A 21,040-nucleotide genomic window follows, 5' to 3' on the forward strand; every position below is an offset into this window, starting at 1 on the left:
CTATATGTATGCATTTGCTCACATGAGAGAGTTGTGGCACAATCCAACCCATTGTCACATGCTGTCCTCATTTGGTTCGCGCTGCACTATTCCATTCTACAAGAGAATCTTCTATGCATGAAGTAGTAAATAAAGTCAATTTGTAAAATCTTTTCAGGGATGAGTGTAACTTTTCGCGACGAATCTAATGACGGTAATTAATTGATAATTTGCTACAGTGATACCACAGTAACCATCATCTAATCGCACGGTCAAAGGTCTCATTATTTATGAAGTTGGTTTTGTAAACTGGCTTTATTTGACACCGTAATTAGCGGTCAAAGTATCACTATTCACTAGCACACTACAAACCAAACGATGCGCATAAAACAACCTCCGAAGAGCAAGCAATGAGCACTTCTAGTAGCAGTCCCTAGGTCACAACCACAAAACAGTGATCCACATTGTTGGCTGTTGTTGGCCTTATCTCTTTTATCTTGCACACCGGTGCAAGTTGAGCAACAAACTTTTTAGCTTCCCTAGTTCTGGGCTGCCATCATCATGCAGGCTCTGCCTCTCCTCATCCACATCACATGGCCTGTGCCAGCAAATAATATGCCCACAGGACCCAGTAATGGGGCATCAGTACCACTGTGCCCTTTCCCCTTTTGGTTGGCACCATGGTTTCTCACACATCACCCCTCACTACATGAAGAATAAAAACTCTTGCTCCCTTAAGGCATATGGACGTATAGTGCAGGGCTTACTTTTGTTTTTGCCAAATACATGAGGTTAGGTCTGCATTGTTTGTGTACGGTTGGATTAGATGGATGTGGGGCTTGGGCATGCAATACACTTGTGGTCCATTGGTGTGGCTCCTCATTCTCTTTCTAGATAAGAAGAATGTGATATGATGTTGCCAAATTTAAATCAAATAGAAAGCATAACGAGAAGTCAAGAAGGATGGGCTCATGATCCTTGCGCTGGGTGTGTAGATACATCACATTTACCAGTATGTAGCATATGTCCTCATATTTTTGGTCAATGCCATGAATATTTTAAAACCTTTGCATGGGCACATAACCCCTACTCCACGTTCCAAAAATCTCTCTCTACCTACACTTTTTGGAAGCCATATGGTTCTTCCATCATGTCGACCCTTTTATCACGGATTCTATGATGGGTTCAATCAATGCATCCCCATGTATATGCATGGTCCTGGGCTCCTGTCCACTCTACACATGCGTACATGGCACATACGGTCATAACCATCAATAATACGAACCAAAAGAGCACTGTGAGGCCAGAGGATACGCTACTACTGCTCACCTGCTCCATTGTACACTCAGCTGCAACAGTGCCCCCGGCCATTTATTCAGTTTCATTTCTTGCACAGAAGAAGATGGAGAGGAAAACTGAACGGAAACGAAAAAGAACAGTCCGTGGTTTTGTGTGCACAGTAAGGAGAAAAAGGCTGCCGAAATGTTGTTGCTGATTGATGGGACCTGTGATCTTGCACAAATAAGGGACCCTGTTGCTCTGCACACAACAGCTGCAGAACAGCAGCATTCCTTGGTTGTGCGCACACTATACCTATAGTTTCCTGTAGAAATTAGAGTGGCCAATTTTAGAACATTTCGCTCATGGACCAGGGCATTCCTACAAAATCTTTATTTGCTTAAGAAACTGAACATGTAAATACTAATTTTATCTGGGGCTGCTAAATCGGTCAGTGATCAACTCAAACAGTTCAGAGCTTCAGAACGTTGCAGGGAACCTGAAACGAAACCTTCCAGAGTATTGACATCAGACCCGGGAGAAGATGGAAACAGTTCATTGTTATATGTACTGTTGCCGTTGGTCTTGGTCCCCTACCAAGCACTGCACAATCTCTATCTCGGGTTCTCAACTTCTCACCAATGCTTTCTCCAACGTGTACAGTTCTTCAGATTACCAGAACAAAACTAAAACCAAACAAGGTACATGAGATGCAGAAATCTGAAATCTTGCCAAGAGATAGGCCTGTTGTATAGTTGTATATACAAGCAGCTAGCATTGCTGCAGCAACGGCAAGTTGGGAAAAATGCAGACTCCACAATGGCATGGAGCAGCAACCTTTTGACTAGTCCAAAACTAGGCACGCAGCCCTTGTCCCATGTGTCATGCATGGCCGGTCCTGTGAGGCTGTGACGCAGGCAGCCATCGCTGTGTTTAGTTTCAAAATTTTTATCTCCAAACTTCGCTATTCACCTATCACATCAAATTTTTTGTCTCATATATGGAGTATTAAATATAGATAAATAAAAAAACTAATTGCATAGTTTTGATGTACACGACGAGACGAATCTTTTGAACCTAGTTATGTCATGATAGGACAACAATTACTACAAACAAACGAAAAGTACTACAGTGTGCCACAGTGTCCGATATAACTTTTTTTACCACCATTTTACGGATCTAAACACAGCCCATAGCCCAATAGCTGACTTGTGATGAGTTGCAAGCAGTGAAGCAGAGAGCTAGAGCTGCCTGTGCTGCGCGCGGTTGCTTGGCCTTGCCCAGCTCTAGGTCCCTGCATCCAGTTATTGCTCGGCAGTTACAAAGGTGCAACGCCTTTGCACAGTTTTGGCTAGGCTTTCGGCCAGGCCAGGCCAGGCCAGAAAAAAAAAAGTTCATTAGAGGCAAGTTTGGATGCATCTCCCTCTTCGGCCTCTCTCCTCTGAGAGAGAGAGGTTGGAATGTTCATATTTGTTTGCATGCGGTGTGGATGAGTATTGAGTACTGTGCAACCAACAGCTCTCTATCTGTGATGCCTGTATGGCTGCCTAGCTAGCTGCTTTGTGCCTATTTTCCCTCTATTGATATGCTACTTGGCTTGCATTGTTTCTTTTCTTTTTTGAAAATAAGCCTGCATTATTTCCAGTTCTCTCACTTTACTCTTTACTTGCTTGCTGGCTCGTGTTGTCACACACAGCCACAGAGGGTAGCTAGGTGAGGGTTGTACAGGGCGCCTTGTGATCGATTCAGCTCTAGCCATGGTGATGAAGGCTGCAAAGCCTGAGGCTATTCTCGCTGTGAGCCTGAGCTGTGTGTTTTATGACTCATGCTGTCATGCATGCATGCATGCATGAGGGAGGAGAGCTAATAATAAGGCATCTTCTCTCTGAATACTACTAATATTTCTCTGACGTGTTGCTCATGGAGCACTTGCTTGTCTCGCATCCAGCCTACAAGGAGCAGGATCAGGCAGCAGCCAAGCAATGCATTGGGCAGCTCAAAGGAAGAAGAGTAAATTCCCTATATGCCACCGAGAAATGTAACTCATCCCCTATGTGCAATTGAAAATTAGAACATTCCTTCAATGCTATTGTTTTAATTTTTTCATCCCCTCTATGCCATTGCCGTCAAAAACTCAGTGACGGTAATGGCATATAGGGGATGAAAAATTAAAAACGATGGCACATAAGGGATGAAAAAATGTCCATCCGTTAGTGTTTTTTGACGGCAATGGCATAGAGGGGATGAAAAATTTAAAACAATGGCATTGAAGAGATGTTCTAATTTTCAATGGCACATAAGGGATGAGTTACATTTCTCAGTGGCATATAGTGAATTTACTCAATGAAGAAGAAGCAGCAGCGAGGAGCGCATCAGCTTTGTCAGGGGCACAAGCTTGAAACACACGTGAAAAAAGAGAGAGAAAGATTTAATTCGAGACGATGTTTCGACACATCAGAGCATCAGGCGCGCAGAAGGTTGTCGGGTACCACGATTAGGGATACTCTAATCGAGGTACTAAGGTCACTCTAAAAACACAAACACATATTAGGCAATTGAGCCCACGAAGGCCCACTGCCTCCTTCCAATCTGGAAGAAAGGAAAGGACTCAAAGAAGCCCAGCATGCGGCCCATCCGCACCCCCTCAGACCCGCAGGGTGATCTCCGTCTCGCTCGAGGGCTGCCATCGGGACCCTCGATCGCGCCCCACGTCTCCGCCTCGCTCGAGGGTAGCGAACCTACCCTCGAGCAGGCAAATCATCTCCGCCTCGCTCAAGGGCAGCGAACCTACCCTCGAGCAGGGCGAATCATCTCCGCCTCGCTCGAGGCCACCCTACGACGTAAATGACAAACGGCCCTTCCGCTCACCCGCCCATCGTACGGAGGCATTAAAGGCCAACAACTCCTCCACAGCTGTAACACCCCGGTGTTAATCTTTTGGTGCTAATCGTGTGGTTAGTCGCTAATCAGGGTTAATCGCCATCATTAGCGCTAATCAAGTTTCCAGAGTAACTTTCGAGTTAGCCGCGTTCGATCTCGTTTTTGTCCTTGATCCGAGCTCCAAATCAATTTTCGCCCAGAAGCAAAGTTGTAGACCTTCTATCCCTCTACAACTTCTATTTTGGCCAAATTTCGGGTTTCAATATGAAATTTGGAGTTTTGGATGGTCAAAGTCAGCTAAAAACCACTCGATCTCGGTCAACGGTGACTCCCCTGTTTTGGTCAGTTCACCGTCGAGCTCGACGTTCGTGTCGCCACGCGTCGGCCGGCGTCGATCCTCGCTCTCCGCGCAGACGTGCAGACGCGTCCTTATCCTTTTCCCCGGAGCCGTGTCCGTTTTTCCTTCTCTTCTCCTTCCTCGCGTCCTCGTCAAGCCGAGCACGAGCGGAGCTCGTCGTAGTTCACCGCTCCGACCACCCCTCGCCGCTCCACTTCGATTGCTCGCACCCCAAGCCGATTTACCTCGCCCTCCACCTCCACCACCCTCCTCGAGCTCGATTTGAGCCGCTCCCCGGCCGAATCGACCTCCTGAGCGCCGGCCGCCATCGCCATCCTCTCCGAGCGCCGCCCTCTCCGTCGAGCCGCTCCTCCGGCCGTTCTCCGATCGATCCGAGCTCGTGGTGAGCATCCCCGCAAGCTGCTCTTCCTCCCCGGCCTTCTTCCCGTTCAAACCTCGCTCCGCCGTCGCCGGACCGCCGCCGCGCCGCCGTGGGTGCGCTGCGCCACCGCGCGCGCAGCCGCTGGCCACCTCTGCGCGGGGCCCCGCAGCGCTGGCGAGCGCCCTGCCTCCGCCTGCCCTCCCTGTTCGTGGGAGCGCGCCGCCGCGCCGCCGGCTGGCCTCCGCCGGCGGGGAACGCCGCGCGCCGCCCCGCTCTGGCCATGGCGCCGCCGCAGGTGGCCCTGCTTGCTCCCCGCGCCGCCCCGCACGCCCCCTGCTCCGCTGGCCTACCCAGGCCGCGGCCTTGCCGTGCCGCGCCGCCGGCCGGGCACAGCCGGCGTGGGTGCCGCCGCCGCCACCTGGCCTGGTCGCCGTGCCGGCCACGGCCATGGCGCGTGGGCGTGCGAGAGCAGGGGAGGGGGAAAGCAGCTGGGCCGGCGCCCACTGCCATGTGGGGCCCGGCTGTCAGTCCTCCCCCCCTTTAAAGGTTTTATTTATTGTCTATTTTTGGCTGCAATCTTCCAAAAATGGTAGAAATTCAAGGAAAAGTGATAAAAAGGCAAAATTAGTTGCATTAGCTTCGTAATTTCATGCTCTATTTGATAGAACCATGAAATGGATAGTTTCATCACTTTTGATAGATGGTTTTGTTTGCACTTGTTTATGGTAGTTGAGACCTAGAGCATCTCCTTTCGGACTTAAAGTCGAACCTGATTTGATCAATGCACCCTCTCGTCTTCTTTGATGGAGACACTTCAGGCTAAAAAGAAAGTTAGAACCAAACCCTGTCGCCGCTTTCCTCCATCCCGTTAAACCCTAGATGAAGCGGCTGTTGGTAAATTTTTGTCCATGCAGCCTTTTGTGAGTTTTGCGTTGTTTTGCATTGCATCATTACTTGAGTCTCATGCTTGGCATATTTTAATCGTATAGACGCAAAAACCGAAGTCGCATACAAGCTGATTGCCGAGCCGATCCAGGAGCCGCAAGCAGGGGAACCGCAAGCCGAAGCAGTTGTCGAGCCAGATCCAGAAGTTGCTAACCCCGCTGACTGGCAAGGCAAGCCCCGGTGCATGACCCTTAATTTCAGTATTCAATAATCGTTATATAATTATTGTGCATTTAAGTTTCTAGGAGTTGATTGGAACCTTAGATGCATGATCCCTAGGTTTCCTCAGTCCCTCTACTAGTATACAGGTCGTTAGTACTGCAATGCTTAATTAGGATTCGGTAAAAGACGAGTGATTCCTGTCACTCGCGAGACATAGGTTTGGTTACTTATGAGAAAGTTGCTGGAGAATGAATCTTTGAGAAAAAGAAAGAAAAATGGAGACCGGGCGGAGATGGATTGGTTATGGATATGGAAGTTATGGGAAGTGAGCCTCCGCCTGTGTCGATTGAGGACCGTACCGTTGTTGGCACTACTGATCGAGGATTGAACAGTACTAACCGCATGCCGGGAGTAGGAGGTAGTCGAAACCGGTAAGCTCAGTACCATATGTGCCCCGGTAGGCGGACTTGATACTGTCTTCACCAGTGGAGCTAGTATTCAAACTCATGGCTGACCCTTCGTTGGTATCGGTGGGGCTAGCAGTCCCGGGTCGCAGGGCAGTTCGCCTATTCGGTGTGCATATGTGAAGGGTTGGTGTGTATAGCCCGACGGGGCATATACGTGCCGTGTTGGTTAGGTCCACCTTGCAAGGTTAAATCGAATCGATTCGCCATGACTCGCGGATATGAGAACCTTGATCTCTCTGTCACATCGTAGTAAATAATGGAATTGGGAATGAAAAGTGGAGAATATGAGTTTAGGTTGTGGAGCTCTGAAAAGATAATGTGATCAACCATGTATGCTCTAGAGTACTAGGCAAACCTAAGTTATAGGGGTCAACTCATTTGGCGCTAAAATATTGAAAGTAAGGATTCAGTGCTAGCTGCTTTTCAGCAAAATAACTCCAGAGCCAAAAAAAAAAGCCTTTCATGTCTAGTTAATGGGCTAAGTATACCCATGGTCGGGTAAGTCTTGCTGAGTATTAGAATACTCAGGCTTGTTGTTGCCATATCTTTTGAGCAGGTTGTATTCCGGAAGTCTTCGAGGAAATTAGTGTGTCCTGGAGTGGTCAGCCTCTTCCTCCAGGTTGGACGGTCGAGTGGGTCCCGTCTTCTCCGTGAAGTGAAGGCAGGTGAGCCTCACATCAGTGGGCAAGATGTGAAGCTCGTCTTCTGTCATCGACGTTATCTATCGTTTTGTTTTAAAGCTTGTTTTTAACTCTAAATTGCTTTCCGCTGCGTTTGAACTCTGAGTTTTGAATTGTAAAACTGACTTGTAAACACTTGTTGTAGTTTAAGTTGGTGCTTCTGTTAAACTCGGTTTGTAAATGTCTTTAAACTGCTTTTATCGCTGGTAATCATCTGTGCTCGTCTTTTGGCGAGAGTTCCTGTGCAACCGATCCTGGTTACAGCAGGCGGTCTGAGTGTACTGGTTGAGTGCAGTAATTCTGGTCTGAGTTAAGTGTTAATTAGTGCACTTGATCGGTATTATTAGGACTGTCCTGTGACAGCTGGCATCAGAGCTAATGGCACTGGGGGGTGATTACTGGTGTACTTAACTATGTTAAGTAAACTTTGTTTGCAAAAATTTCGGGTTTTCGAAAAGCTGACGCTTGATGCGCTAAGGAATAGAGTAGATAGTTCGTATGCCCTAATTATGTTCTATAAGTTAGGTGGCATCTAAGTATCTATTTTTATTCCAGCACTTCCAGCATTTACTTCTCGTTAAACCTTACTTTTATGCACAACTACTATTCTGTAACGACGCACCTACGCTGAGGTAAGCAAGGTGAGTATTCTGATAGTCCTTAGAATAGCCCACGTGTTTCATACGTGCGCGGGTCCCGTATGTTGAGCATACGAGGAGGTGATAAGGCTCAATTCAAACGAGCCTGTCGCTATCTGCCGCCTGATATGGAGTGCGGATTTCTTGCCGTGTGATTGTGATCACGGCCATTTCGTAAGGCAATGTTACGAGATGTAAACCTGTCATGCGGTTGGCCATGACCGTGACCCTTGGGACACGTCTACCCTTGGATGTCCCGTAAGGCGAGTGTACGGGAAGTGAATACGTTGTTATGACGTATGCAGCGCTGCCCATTCAGCGGCGAACGTTTGGGTGCCATCTCTATAGTGGATGGTAATGTATGTGTGAATATGTGGGAAACTGCATATGCGTTACCCGTGTGGCGTAGGACACATGGGGGCCGTTCGTGTGTGCTGGCACGAAGGGTCCAGAAATGGATATTTATATCTATATCTTGTTGTCTTGGTTTGTTTGCAGGAATACTAACTACGTAAGCACGTTATGAATCCTTGATCGTAGGAACGACTAGTATATATAGGGAGAGTACGTAATTGTGCCACTAGTCGTCATCGTATACCATATTTGGTAATTGTTTGGGTGAGAACGATAGAACGTGCATGCATCTTACATTTTCGAGTTGGTTGGTCGCTTCGTAGTTAATAGTTATGCAACCTTAAGACTGCAACGTTACAGCTAGACGAGTTACCAACCTGCTGTTCAACCCGATTAGATGCGGTTTCAACTGAAGCAAACCATTTTGTTCTCTTGGTGAACCATATCGCGAAGGCAACGATTCATGCTGTGTGTTCATATTAATTATGCACATTCTTTAATGCATGGATTAGTCCCGATAGCGGAATGGCTAACCAAGGGATGGTGTTTTTGCAGATGGGAAATAACAACACTGCTAACCGTGGAAATGAGGGTCAAGGCGCACAGCCACCACCGTCTCCCTCCTTGACTCAGGCTATTGCGACTCTTATCGCCGACTGCAATGAGCAGACCGAATTGTTGAGGCAACTGGTGCAAAGCAATGCCGGCAGAGGTCGACAAGCACCACCAGCAGAAACTGACTACGTCGGTTTTCTTGCCACCCAACCACCTCTGTTCCACAAGGCCGAAGATCCTCTTGAGGCAGATGCTTGGATTCGCACCATGGAGGACAAGTTTGGTATTCTTAATTGCACAGAAGTGGACAAGACTGTCTTTGCAGCGCAACAGCTGAGAGGCCTGGCAAAGATATGGTGGGCTAGTCATTCAGCTATGCAACCAACAGAGAGACAGATTCCCTGGTCAGAATTTAGAGAGATTTTTAGGGCACATTATATTCCAGAAGGTTTCATAAAAGTGAAAGTGGAGGAGTTTCTAAATCTGAAACAAGAGAACAAATCGGTGATGGAGTATGCCAACATTTTCAATCATCTTGCACAATATGCTGCACATCACGTAGATACCGATGAAAAGAAGCAAGAGTGTTTCCAGAAAGGGTTAAATACTGAGTTACTCATGCGTTTAGCAGCGAGAACATTTACCAGCTACAGTGACTTGGTCAGTAAAGCTATTCTCCAAGAAGATGCGATGCTGAAGCATGAAAAGGCGAAAAAGAGGAAGAATTCACCTATTGGGTCTCCTGGGAAGATGGTGCAACGCCTACGCCTGGGATCCACTAGCTTTTCCCAAACTCAATATCAGCTACAACAGGGGATGCCTGAACATGTGGCTCCTTCACAGCTGGAGCAAAAGAAACCAGTGTTGCAGCATGTTTTTCACTCCCACCCTGACCCGTGCAAGCATCACCTAGCCGAGGGTTGCCATCACTCAGAGAATATCTGTTGTACTCCACCCAATCCGAGAAAAGGCTCTAGCAATACAAATAAGAAAAAGAAGATGTCGTATATTAAGGATGGGTGTGTGAGTTACACCACTTGTGAGGACGTGCCAGAAGGGGAACACGTGATGGAAGATATATTCTCCCTCAATGATCATCCAGTTAGAGTTCTATTCGACTCTGGTGCTTCGCATACATTTCTTAGCAAGGCTTGTGCAGATAGGCACGGATTAAAAATTGATTGCATGAACACTTCATATAAAATTCAATCCCCAGGTGGTCAAATAATCACAAACCAAATGGCAAGAAAGGTACCAATCAACTTGGCTGGGAGAATCTTTCCGACCAATTTTATCATTCTCCCACATCAAGGGATTGATATCATATTGGGTATGAATTGGATGAAGGCGCATGGAGTGGTGTTGGATACTCAGGCGCATGCTGTTCATATCAATTCAAGTGCACATGGTTCTACGGTGTTACTTTTGACCAAGTACAAGGCACACAATACAACCATAAATAAATTGGAGGGTAAAAGCTTGGAGAACATACCTGTAGTGTGCGATTATTCAGATGTCTTTCCAGAGGATTTACCTGGACTGCCACCTGATCGGGACGTTGAGTTTGTTATTGAACTCCAACCGGGTACAGCACCTATCTCTAGAAGGCCATATCGGATGCCACCGAATGAATTGGCAGAACTGAAGGTACAATTGCAAGACCTACTGAATAAGGGTTTCATTCGTCCAAGCTCATCACCTTGGGGATGCCCAGCTTTATTTGTGAAAAAGAAAGACCAAAGTTTGAGGTTATGTGTTGATTACCGGCCTCTAAATGCGGTTACCATCAAGAATAAATACCCATTGCCTCGCATTGACATTCTCTTTGATCAGTTAGCCGGAGCTAAGGTATTCTCTAAGATAGATCTTCGATCCGGTTATCATCAAATAAAGATCAGACCTCAGGACATTCCAAAGACTGCTTTCTCCACTCGCTATGGTTTATTTGAGTATCTAGTCATGTCTTTTGGATTGACTAATGCTCCAGCATACTTCATGTATCTTATGAATTCGGTCTTCATGCCTGAGTTGGACAAGTTTATTGTGGTATTCATTGATGACATCTTGATCTACTCCAAGAATGAAGAAGAGCACGCCAAGCACCTTCACATTGTTCTTCAACGGCTACGAGAGCACAAGCTGTATGCAAAATTCAGCAAATGTGAATTTTGGCTTAAAGAAGTTCCTTCCTTAGGCCATGTCATATCTGCAGAGGGTATTTCAGTTGATCCAGGAAAAGTTCAAGATGTATTGGATTGGGAGGCTCCAACATCAGTTAAGGAAATCCGCAGCTTTCTAGGATTAGCTGGGTATTATCGTCGATTCATCCCAGAGTTTTCAAAAATCGCTAAGCCTATGACCGAACTACTCAAGAAAGGTGTCAAGTTTCATTGGAATGACAAATGTGAAGAGGCTTTCCATACTCTGAAAAAGCTTTTAACTTCTGCACCTATCCTGGCTCAACCCGATACATCAAAACCATTTGACATATACTGTGATGCATCTGGTACTGGTATTGGTTGTGTCTTGATGCAGGAGAACCGAGTGATTGCATATGCGTCTAGGTCACTCAAGCGCCACGAGGAAAATTACCCAACTCATGATTTGGAATTAGCTGCTGTAGTTCATGCTCTGAAGATATGGAGGCATCATCTCTTAGGTAGTCCTTGTCGCATCTACACTGACCACAAGAGCCTTAAATATCTTTTTACTCAACCTGATTTGAACATGCGCCAAAGGCGATGGTTGGAACTAATCAAGGATTATGAACTTGAAGTGCATTATCATCCGGGTAAAGCGAATGTAGTTGCAGATGCGCTAAGTCGCAAAGCTCACTGTCATTGCATCTCAGCTATACCATTAAGCGAGTCTCTTTGCTTTGAAATGGAAAAGCTGAACTTGAGCATTGTACCACATGGCACATTGGCTCATCTAGAACTCACTCCTACTCTTCGTGATCGAATCATCACAGCACAAAAGAAAGATAAAGGAATAAAGGAAATTCAGAGGAGATTATCAGAAGGAGATTCGAAAGTAAGTTGTTTTCACCAAGATAGTGAGAATGTGTTATGGTTTAAGAACCGATTAGTGGTGCCTAAGGATTTTTCACTCAGAAAGCAAATTCTTGATGAAGCTCATACCTCTCGACTATCAATTCATCCTGGTAGCAACAAGATGTATCAAGACCTCAAACAACAATTTTGGTGGACTCGGATGAAAAGAGAGATTGCCAAGTATGTGTCAGAATGTGACATTTGTCGTAGGGTCAAAGCTAGTCATCTCAGACCAGCTGGAATGTTGCAACCTTTGAGTATTCCTGAATGGAAATGGGAAGACATCAGCATGGATTTTATTGTCGGTTTACCTCGAACTCAGAAGGGTTATGATTCGATCTGGGTCATTGTAGACCGCCTGACCAAATCCGCACATTTTCTTCCAGTTAAAACAATCTATCGAGCAAAGAAGTATGCCGAGTTGTATATGGATCGCATCCTATGTTTACATGGAGTGCCAAAGACTATCATATCAGATCGAGGGACCCAGTTTGTTGCTCGCTTCTGGGAACAATTACATACTTGTTTAGGAACTCGATTGATCCGCAGCTCAGCTTATCACCCTCAAACAGATGGCCAAACGGAGAGAATTAATCAGATTTTAGAAGATATGCTCCGCTCATGTGTTTTAGCCTACCTGCAGAAATGGGATGAATGCTTGCCATTAGCTGAATTCTCTTATAACAATAGCTATCAAGAAAGCATTAAAATGGCACCATTCGAAGCTTTATACGGTCGTCGATGCCGTACTCCTCTGAATTGGTCCGAAGTTGGAGAGAGGACTATTTTTGGACCTGACATGGTTAAAGAAGCCGAAGAACAAGTTCATCTGATTCAAGAAAACTTGAAGATTGCGCAGTCCCGTTACAAGAGTTATGCGGATAAACGGCGTGATCCGCTTGTTTTTGAAGTTGGTGACCACGTCTATTTAAAAGTATCACCTTGGAAAGGCGTGCAAAGATTTGGGATAAAAGGAAAGTTAGCTCCTCGCTATATTGGTCCCTACCCAATTGTGGAAAGGTGTGGTCCTGTAGCTTACCGGTTGGATCTTCCAGTAAAATTTTCAGCAATTCATAACATCTTCCATGTGTCACAACTGAAGAAGTGTTTGAGAATTCCAACTGAAGCTATTGACAGTGACACCATTCAGTTAGAATCGGATCTCACTTATCCGGAGCATCCAATCAAGATACTTGATCGCAAGGATCGAGTTACTCGTCGCACAACCAATAAATTCTACAAAGTTCAATGGAGTAATCACTCCGAAGATGAAGCTACTTGGGAGCAAGAGGAATTTCTTAAAGCCAAGTATCCTGATTTCCTAAGCTCCTATCCAGGTACTCCACCTTTCAACCTTCTCTTCTTATACGTTCCCTCGTGCGTGAATCTCGGGACGAGATTCCTTTAAGGGGGGAAGGCTGTAACACCCCGGTGTTAATCTTTTGGTGCTAATCGTGTGGTTAGTCGCTAATCAGGGTTAATCGCCATCATTAGCGCTAATCAAGTTTCCAGAGTAACTTTCGAGTTAGCCGCGTTCGATCTCGTTTTTGTCCTTGATCCGAGCTCCAAATCAATTTTCGCCCAGAAGCAAAGTTGTAGACCTTCTATCCCTCTACAACTTCTATTTTGGCCAAATTTCGGGTTTCAATATGAAATTTGGAGTTTTGGATGGTCAAAGTCAGCTAAAAACCACTCGATCTCGGTCAACGGTGACTCCCCTGTTTTGGTCAGTTCACCGTCGAGCTCGACGTTCGCGTCGCCACGCGTCGGCCGGCGTCGATCCTCGCTCTCCGCGCAGACGTGCAGACGCGTCCTTATCCTTTTCCCCGGAGCCGTGTCCGTTTTTCCTCCTCTTCTCCTTCCTCGCGTCCTCGTCAAGCCGAGCACGAGCGGAGCTCGTCGTAGTTCACCGCTCCGACCACCCCTCGCCGCTCCACTTCGATTGCTCGCACCCCAAGCCGATTTACCTCGCCCTCCACCTCCACCACCCTCCTCGAGCTCGATTTGAGCCGCTCCCCGGCCGAATCGACCTCCTGAGCGCCGGCCGCCATCGCCATCCTCTCCGAGCGCCGCCCTCTCCGTCGAGCCGCTCCTCCGGCCGTTCTCCGATCGATCCGAGCTCGTGGTGAGCATCCCCGCAAGCTGCTCTTCCTCCCCGGCCTTCTTCCCGTTCAAACCTCGCTCCGCCGTCGCCGGACCGCCGCCGCGCCGCCGTGGGTGCGCTGCGCCACCGCGCGCGCAGCCGCTGGCCACCTCTGCGCGGGGCCCCGCAGCGCTGGCGAGCGCCCTGCCTCCGCCTGCCCTCCCTGTTCGTGGGACCGCGCCGCCGCGCCGCCGGCTGGCCTCCGCCGGCGGGGAACGCCGCGCGCCGCCCCGCTCTGGCCATGGCGCCGCCGCAGGTGGCCCTGCTTGCTCCCCGCGCCGCCCCGCACGCCCCCTGCTCCGCTGGCCTACCCAGGCCGCGGCCTTGCCGTGCCGCACCGCCGGCCGGGCACAGCCGGCGTGGGTGCCGCCGCCGCCACCTGGCCTGGTCGCCGTGCCGGCCACGGCCATGGCGCGTGGGCGTGCGAGAGCAGGGGAGGGGGAAAGCAGCTGGGCCGGCGCCCACTGCCATGTGGGGCCCGGCTGTCAGTCCTCCCCCCCCTTTAAAGGTTTTATTTATTGTCTATTTTTGGCTGCAATCTTCCAAAAATGGTAGAAATTCAAGGAAAAGTGATAAAAAGGCAAAATTAGTTGCATTAGCTTCGTAATTTCATGCTCTATTTGATAGAACCATGAAATGGATAGTTTCATCACTTTTGATAGATGGTTTTGTTTGCACTTGTTTATGGTAGTTGAGACCTAGAGCATCTCCTTTCGGACTTAAAGTCGAACCTGATTTGATCAATGCACCCTCTCGTCTTCTTTGATGGAGACACTTCAGGCTAAAAAGAAAGTTAGAACCAAACCCTGTCGCCGCTTTCCTCCATCCCGTTAAACCCTAGATGAAGCGGCTGTTGGTAAATTTTTGTCCATGCAGCCTTTTGTGAGTTTTGCGTTGTTTTGCGTTGCATCATTACTTGAGTCTCATGCTTGGCATATTTTAATCGTATAGACGCAGAAACCGAAGTCGCATACAAGCTGATTGCCGAGCCGATCCAGGAGCCGCAAGCAGGGGAACCGCAAGCCGAAGCAGTTGTCGAGCCAGATCCAGAAGTCGCTAACCCCGCTGACTGGCAAGGCAAGCCCCGGTGCATGACCCTTAATTTCAGTATTCAATAATCGTTATATAATTATTGTGCATTTAAGTTTCTAGGAGTTGATTGGAACCTTAGATGCATGATCCCTAGGTTTCCTCAGTCCCTCTACTAGTATACAGGTCGTTAGTACTGCAATGCTTAATTAGGATTCGGTAAAAGACGAGTGATTCCTGTCACTCGCGAGACATAGGTTTGGTTACTTATGAGAAAGTTGCTGGAGAATGAATCTTTGAGAAAAAGAAAGAAAAATGGAGACCGGGCGGAGATGGATTGGTTATGGATATGGAAGTTATGGGAAGTGAGCCTCCGCCTGTGTCGATTGAGGACCGTACCGTTGTTGGCACTACTGATCGAGGATTGAACAGTACTAACCGCATGCCGGGAGTAGGAGGTAGTCGAAACTGGTAAGCTCAGTACCATATGTGCCCCGGTAGGCGGACTTGATACTGTCTTCACCAGTGGAGCTAGTATTCAAACTCATGGCTGACCCTTCGTTGGTATCGGTGGGGCTAGCAGTCCCGGGTCGCAGGGCAGTTCGCCTATTCGGTGTGCATATGTGAAGGGTTGGTGTGTATAGCCCGACGGGGCATATACGTGCCGTGTTGGTTAGGTCCACCTTGCAAGGTTAAATCGAATCGATTCGCCGTGACTCGCGGATATGAGAACCTTGATCTCTCTGTCACATCGTAGTAAATAATGGAATTGGGAATGAAAAGTGGAGAATATGAGTTTAGGTTGTGGAGCTCTGAAAAGATAATGTGATCAACCATGTATGCTCTAGAGTACTAGGCAAACCTAAGTTATAGGGGTCAACTCATTTGGCGCTAAAATATTGAAAGTAAGGATTCAGTGCTAGCTGCTTTTCAGCAAAATAACTCCAGAGCCAAAAAAAAAAGCCTTTCATGTCTAGTTAATGGGCTAAGTATACCCATGGTCGGGTAAGTCTTGCTGAGTATTAGAATACTCAGGCTTGTTGTTGCCATATCTTTTGAGCAGGTTGTATTCTGGAAGTCTTCGAGGAAATTAGTGTGTCCTGGAGTGGTCAGCCTCTTCCTCCAGGTTGGACGGTCGAGTGGGTCCCGTCTTCTCCGTGAAGTGAAGGCAGGTGAGCCTCACATCAGTGGGCAAGATGTGAAGCTCGTCTTCTGTCATCGACGTTATCTATCGTTTTGTTTTAAAGCTTGTTTTTAACTCTAAATTGCTTTCCGCTGCGTTTGAACTCTGAGTTTTGAATTGTAAAACTGACTTGTAAACACTTGTTGTAGTTTAAGTTGGTGCTTCTGTTAAACTCGGTTTGTAAATGTCTTTAAACTGCTTTTATCACTGGTAATCATCTGTGCTCGTCTTTTGGCGAGAGTTCCTGTGCAACCGATCCTGGTTACAGCAGGCGGTCTGAGTGTACTGGTTGAGTGCAGTAATTCTGGTCTGAGTTAAGTGTTAATTAGTGCACTTGATCGGTATTATTAGGACTGTCCTGTGACAACAGCGCCCAGGACCGACAACGTCAGGCCGCCATCCCCCACAGTGGGTGTGACCGGAGTCCCGTCCGCCAACTCCGGTCACTGCTCTGCCATCCCGGACGCTGTGGCAGCACTGTGGGAACCTACGACGCGGGATGAGACGTGCTCGGCACAGTTCCCGTTACTATTCTGCCAACTCCTGCTGTCCGGACCCGCCCCCTGCTCGGGAAGGGGTCTGGTGTCGCCACGTGTCCCCAAGGGGGGGCACTCAGCACTAGCAGCCGGAGACCCGGACCTCCCCCCTCGAGGGGTCCGGGACCTCCACGTGACTCCTGGACCTCCTTAGTGCACGCGCTAGCACTCCGCCCAGGGGGGTCCGGGACCGCCACGCGCCCCGCTACCGCTGGCGCATATGTGTATGCAAGACCTTGGCCTGCAGGGCCCACGGAACGCCACCACGCCACGTTTGGAAGGTTGTACACCCTACAGAGATGACCACGCCGCCTGCTAGGGCTAGCAGGACGCCGGCGCGATCTCCGCAAGATCAAGGACGATACCCCGGACGACTGCCACGCCCGACGCCATGCCCCACAGTTTACTTTCCACAGTGCTCGACCACTGCACCTCCGCGATTCGGGGGAAGACGACGACTTCCACGATCCCCTGCGCATGTACAAGGTCCCTCCTTGTGACTATAAAAGTAGGAGGCGGGCTTCCTTTAAGGGGGATCGTCACCTACGTCGGCAACATCGCGCAATCAGCCCACTCGATAGAACGCAACACTTAGCACCACTGAGCACCCGATATTGGCACTCGCCTCAATCAACTTCACCTCTAGCAGAGACCTGGGAGCTTCCCTCCCTCTCTCGCCTCGCATGTACCCCCTACTACAGGCACCTCCGATGCAAGATAATACAGTGCCCTCGCACACCCCCTTGCTGGACGTACGGCCCCGCGGCCGGAACTAGGATAAATCCGTGTGTTACTGTGTTGCCTCTTGCATCAACATCTGGGACGAGAAAACACGCAGCATTACTAGTTGGGATCCGGACCGCCGGGTCAGGACACCGACAGTTGGCGCGCCAGGTAGGGGAGCGCTGCGTGACATTTTCTTTTTTGTTCCCATTTGATCTCCAGGGATGGCGGGCAGATCCTACCCATTCCCCATGGGCGTTTCGGACCCGCTCCCAGCAGGATACATGATCTGGTTCGGGAGTCTCGAGTTCAGAGCAACCGGCAACGGTTACCTCATGGAGCTCCTCTCGCCCAGACGCAACCCGGACACTCCGACTTCACCAGCCCGGTGCAACAGGCGCTCGGGCCAGCACTCGCGACAAGCGCGCGCAGAGCAGCGCCGGGCGGCACACCTCAGCTCCCCCACGTGGGTTGAGGTTGCCATGTCACGACTCAGCGTCGCGGCCGACGGGGCCATCGCTTCGTCATAACGTGCTTCGGCATCAACTGTGCCGACACCATCATCAACTACAGCCCTAGTGCCTCCCAGGGGGGCGCGACTGCGGCATCGCCCTTCCCCATCGGGATGCGCAACGCTGCCTCCTACGCCACTTCGTCCAGCACCAACTTCGCCAAGTATGAGGATCTGCCGGGTCATCATCTCCTGTCGATCCGCAGCCTCATCGCATCATCTCCTAATGACTCCTACCCCGAGACGGCGAGCTCGATCGCCGACGATATCAACTTCTTCATGGACAACTTCACGGCCGAGGAGGCCGAGGACTACTCCAGGGTCCGCGACCCCGGCGCTTTCCGCTTGTTCCAGCTGGCGACGGCTTACTGCCTCACCTGCTCTGAGGACTCCAGCGAGGGGGATTACGATCCCGCCCGGGAGTGCTTCATGGTCCAGCTCGCGGACGGGCAAGAGGACAACGCTTCGGGTGATGACGGGAATGGCGGGGAAGACGCACAGGCGAACCGACCGGTGGTGCTGCCTGCGGCTCCTTCTTCGTCAAGCTCGGCGGCGCGGCAGGCACAACTGGCGCAGCTCAAGGAGCTTCAAGCCAAGCTCAACGAGCAGCGTCGGCTGACTTAGGAGCTGCGCACCGCACTCGAGCAACAGCGCACCGCGCGTGGAGCACATGCCCAGGCGGCGGCTCGTGTTGCACGGGAGCGGATCCTAGCTGATGACAACGTCAACAAACCTCCGGAATTGAAAATAGCTGGCGAAAAACTCGTCGCTGCGGCCTACCTACTCCAAGCGATGCCCGAGCCGTCGACTACTTCGGGTCGTAACCTACGCCGCGAGGCACAGGCGCTCATCGAGCAAGCTGCTGTACAGCATGCCGAGAGCTCTGCGTCTCGCATTCGCTCGATAGCCCCGAAGCAGCCCGGTGGGACTGCACGTCAGGACCACGAGGCTTCGGTGCACACTCCGCCAGGGGGGAAGGGAAAGACAGCCGTAGCGCATGACGCGAAGGCACCCTCAGTGCATGACCGCATCAGAAAGGCTCCTGCAAGGGAGCGACTCCACGACACGCGCGGGCACGCCGGCGATGGCGACGCCCGCTACATCGTCAACGACACGAAGTGCACCCCTCGACGGGGTGGACGCTTCGACCCCGAGCACGACCGAGGTGAGTCACCGGAGCCTCCGGGCACCCGGGTGTTCAGCCGGGAGATCCGAACCGCTCCTTTCCCCCACGCTTTCGACAGCCCACCACCCTCGTCAAGTACTCGGGCGAGACCGATCTCGCAGTCTGGCTCAACGACTACCGCCTAGCGTGCCAGCTGGGTGGTGCGACGGAAGACGCGGTTATCATCCGCAACCTTCCCCTTCACCTTGCTGACGCCACACGAACGTGGCTCGAGCACTTGCCCGTGGACCAGATCCACAATTGGGCCGACTTGGTCCAGATCTTTGTGGGCAACTTCCAGGGCACGTTCGTGCGCCCTGGGAACTCCTGGGACCTCAAAGGGTGTCGCCAAAAACCCAATGAGTCCCTGCGCGACTACGTGCGGTGCTTCTCCAAGCAATGCACCGAGCTCCCCAGCGTCACCCACATCGAGGTCATCAACGCCTTCCTCGAGGGCACGACGTGCAGGAATCTGATGCACGAGCTTGCGCGAAGCCGTCCCGCCAACACCAACGAGTTGTTCGACGCTGCCACCAACTACGTCGCCGGCGAGGAGGCAGTTGGTGCCATTTTTGATGATAAGCCGAACAAGCGCAAGGAAGATGCGCCCGCAGAAGGCGGCAATGCCAAGATCAACGCCCCCGCCAAGAAACAAAAACGGGGGAGGAAAGGGAAGAAGCAGGCCCCACCAATCCAGCGTGGACCGGGGCAGGCAGAAGACTCCGACGAGGCCTTCGTTGCCGCCCCAGACCGCAAAGGACCTCGAGGTCCCCCTCGAGGTGGAGGCGGCCTATTCGACGATATGCTGAAGAAGCTGTGCCCTTACCACAAGGGCTCGGTCAACCACACCCTTGAGCAGTGTGAAATGTTCAAGAAGTACTACAACCGCGTCGCGCATCGCGACGAGGACAAGAAGAAGGATGTTGGAGACAAAGGTGGAGATGATGATTTCCCCCTGGTGGAGAACGCCTTCTTCATCTTTGGAGGACCAACGACGAACATGACCTCTCGGCAGCGCAAGCGTGAGCGCCAGGAAGCCTTCTTCGTCACCAAGGCCACGCCATCCTACCTCGACTGGTCGGAAGACACCATTTCCTTTGGCCGCGAGGATCACCCCGACTACATCCCGCACCCGGGACGGTACCCGCTCGTTGTTGACCCCATCATCGGCAACACCCGCTTCTCCAAGGTGCTCATGGACGGAGGCAGCAGCCTCCACATCATGTACGCCCACACCTTGGAGCTCATGGGGATTGGATTGAACAAGCTTCGCCCCAGCAAGTCGCCATTTCATGGCGTTGCGCCGGGGAAGCGAGTCCAACCCCTCGGTCAGAACGATCTGCCTGTCTGCTTTGGCACAGCAGCCAACTTCCGCAAGGAAGTACTCACCTTTGAGGTGGTGGGGTTTCGGGGATCCTATCATGCCATTCTTGGTCGTCCCTGCTACGCCAAGTTCATGGTCATCCCCAACTACACCTACCTCAAGCTGAAGATGCCGGGTCCGAAGGGTATCATCACCGTCGGCTCTTCGTTCGAGCATGCCTACGAGTGCGACGTCGAGTACGCTGAGCATGTGGAGGCTCAAGCGGAGGACGAGGCCCTCGCAGCCACCCTCGACAAAATGGAAAGCGAGACCTTGGACTCCACGCACCGACACGTGGGAAGCTTCGAACCTGCCGAGGGTATCAAGAAGGTGCCCCTCGACCCGAATCGCTCGGACGACAAGGCGTTGCAGGTCAGCGCCACCCTCGACAGCAAATAGAAAGTGGTGCTCGTCGACTTTCTCCGCACCAACGCAGACATCTTCGCGTGGAGCCCCTCGGACATGCCTGGCATACCGAGGGAGGTCGCCGAGCACTCCCTTGATATCCGACCCAACTCCAAGCCGGTGAAGCAGCGCCTGCGACGCTTTGACAAGCTCAAGCGCCGGGCGATCGGCAAGGAGCTATAGAAACTTCTGGCGGCCGGATTCATCAAGGAAGTATTCCATCCTGAGTGGCTAGCTAATCATGTATTAGTGAAGAAAAAGAATGGGAGTTG

Source organism: Panicum virgatum, chromosome 4N (assembly GCF_016808335.1).
Source record: "Panicum virgatum strain AP13 chromosome 4N, P.virgatum_v5, whole genome shotgun sequence".
Lineage (NCBI taxonomy): Eukaryota > Viridiplantae > Streptophyta > Magnoliopsida > Poales > Poaceae > Panicum > Panicum virgatum.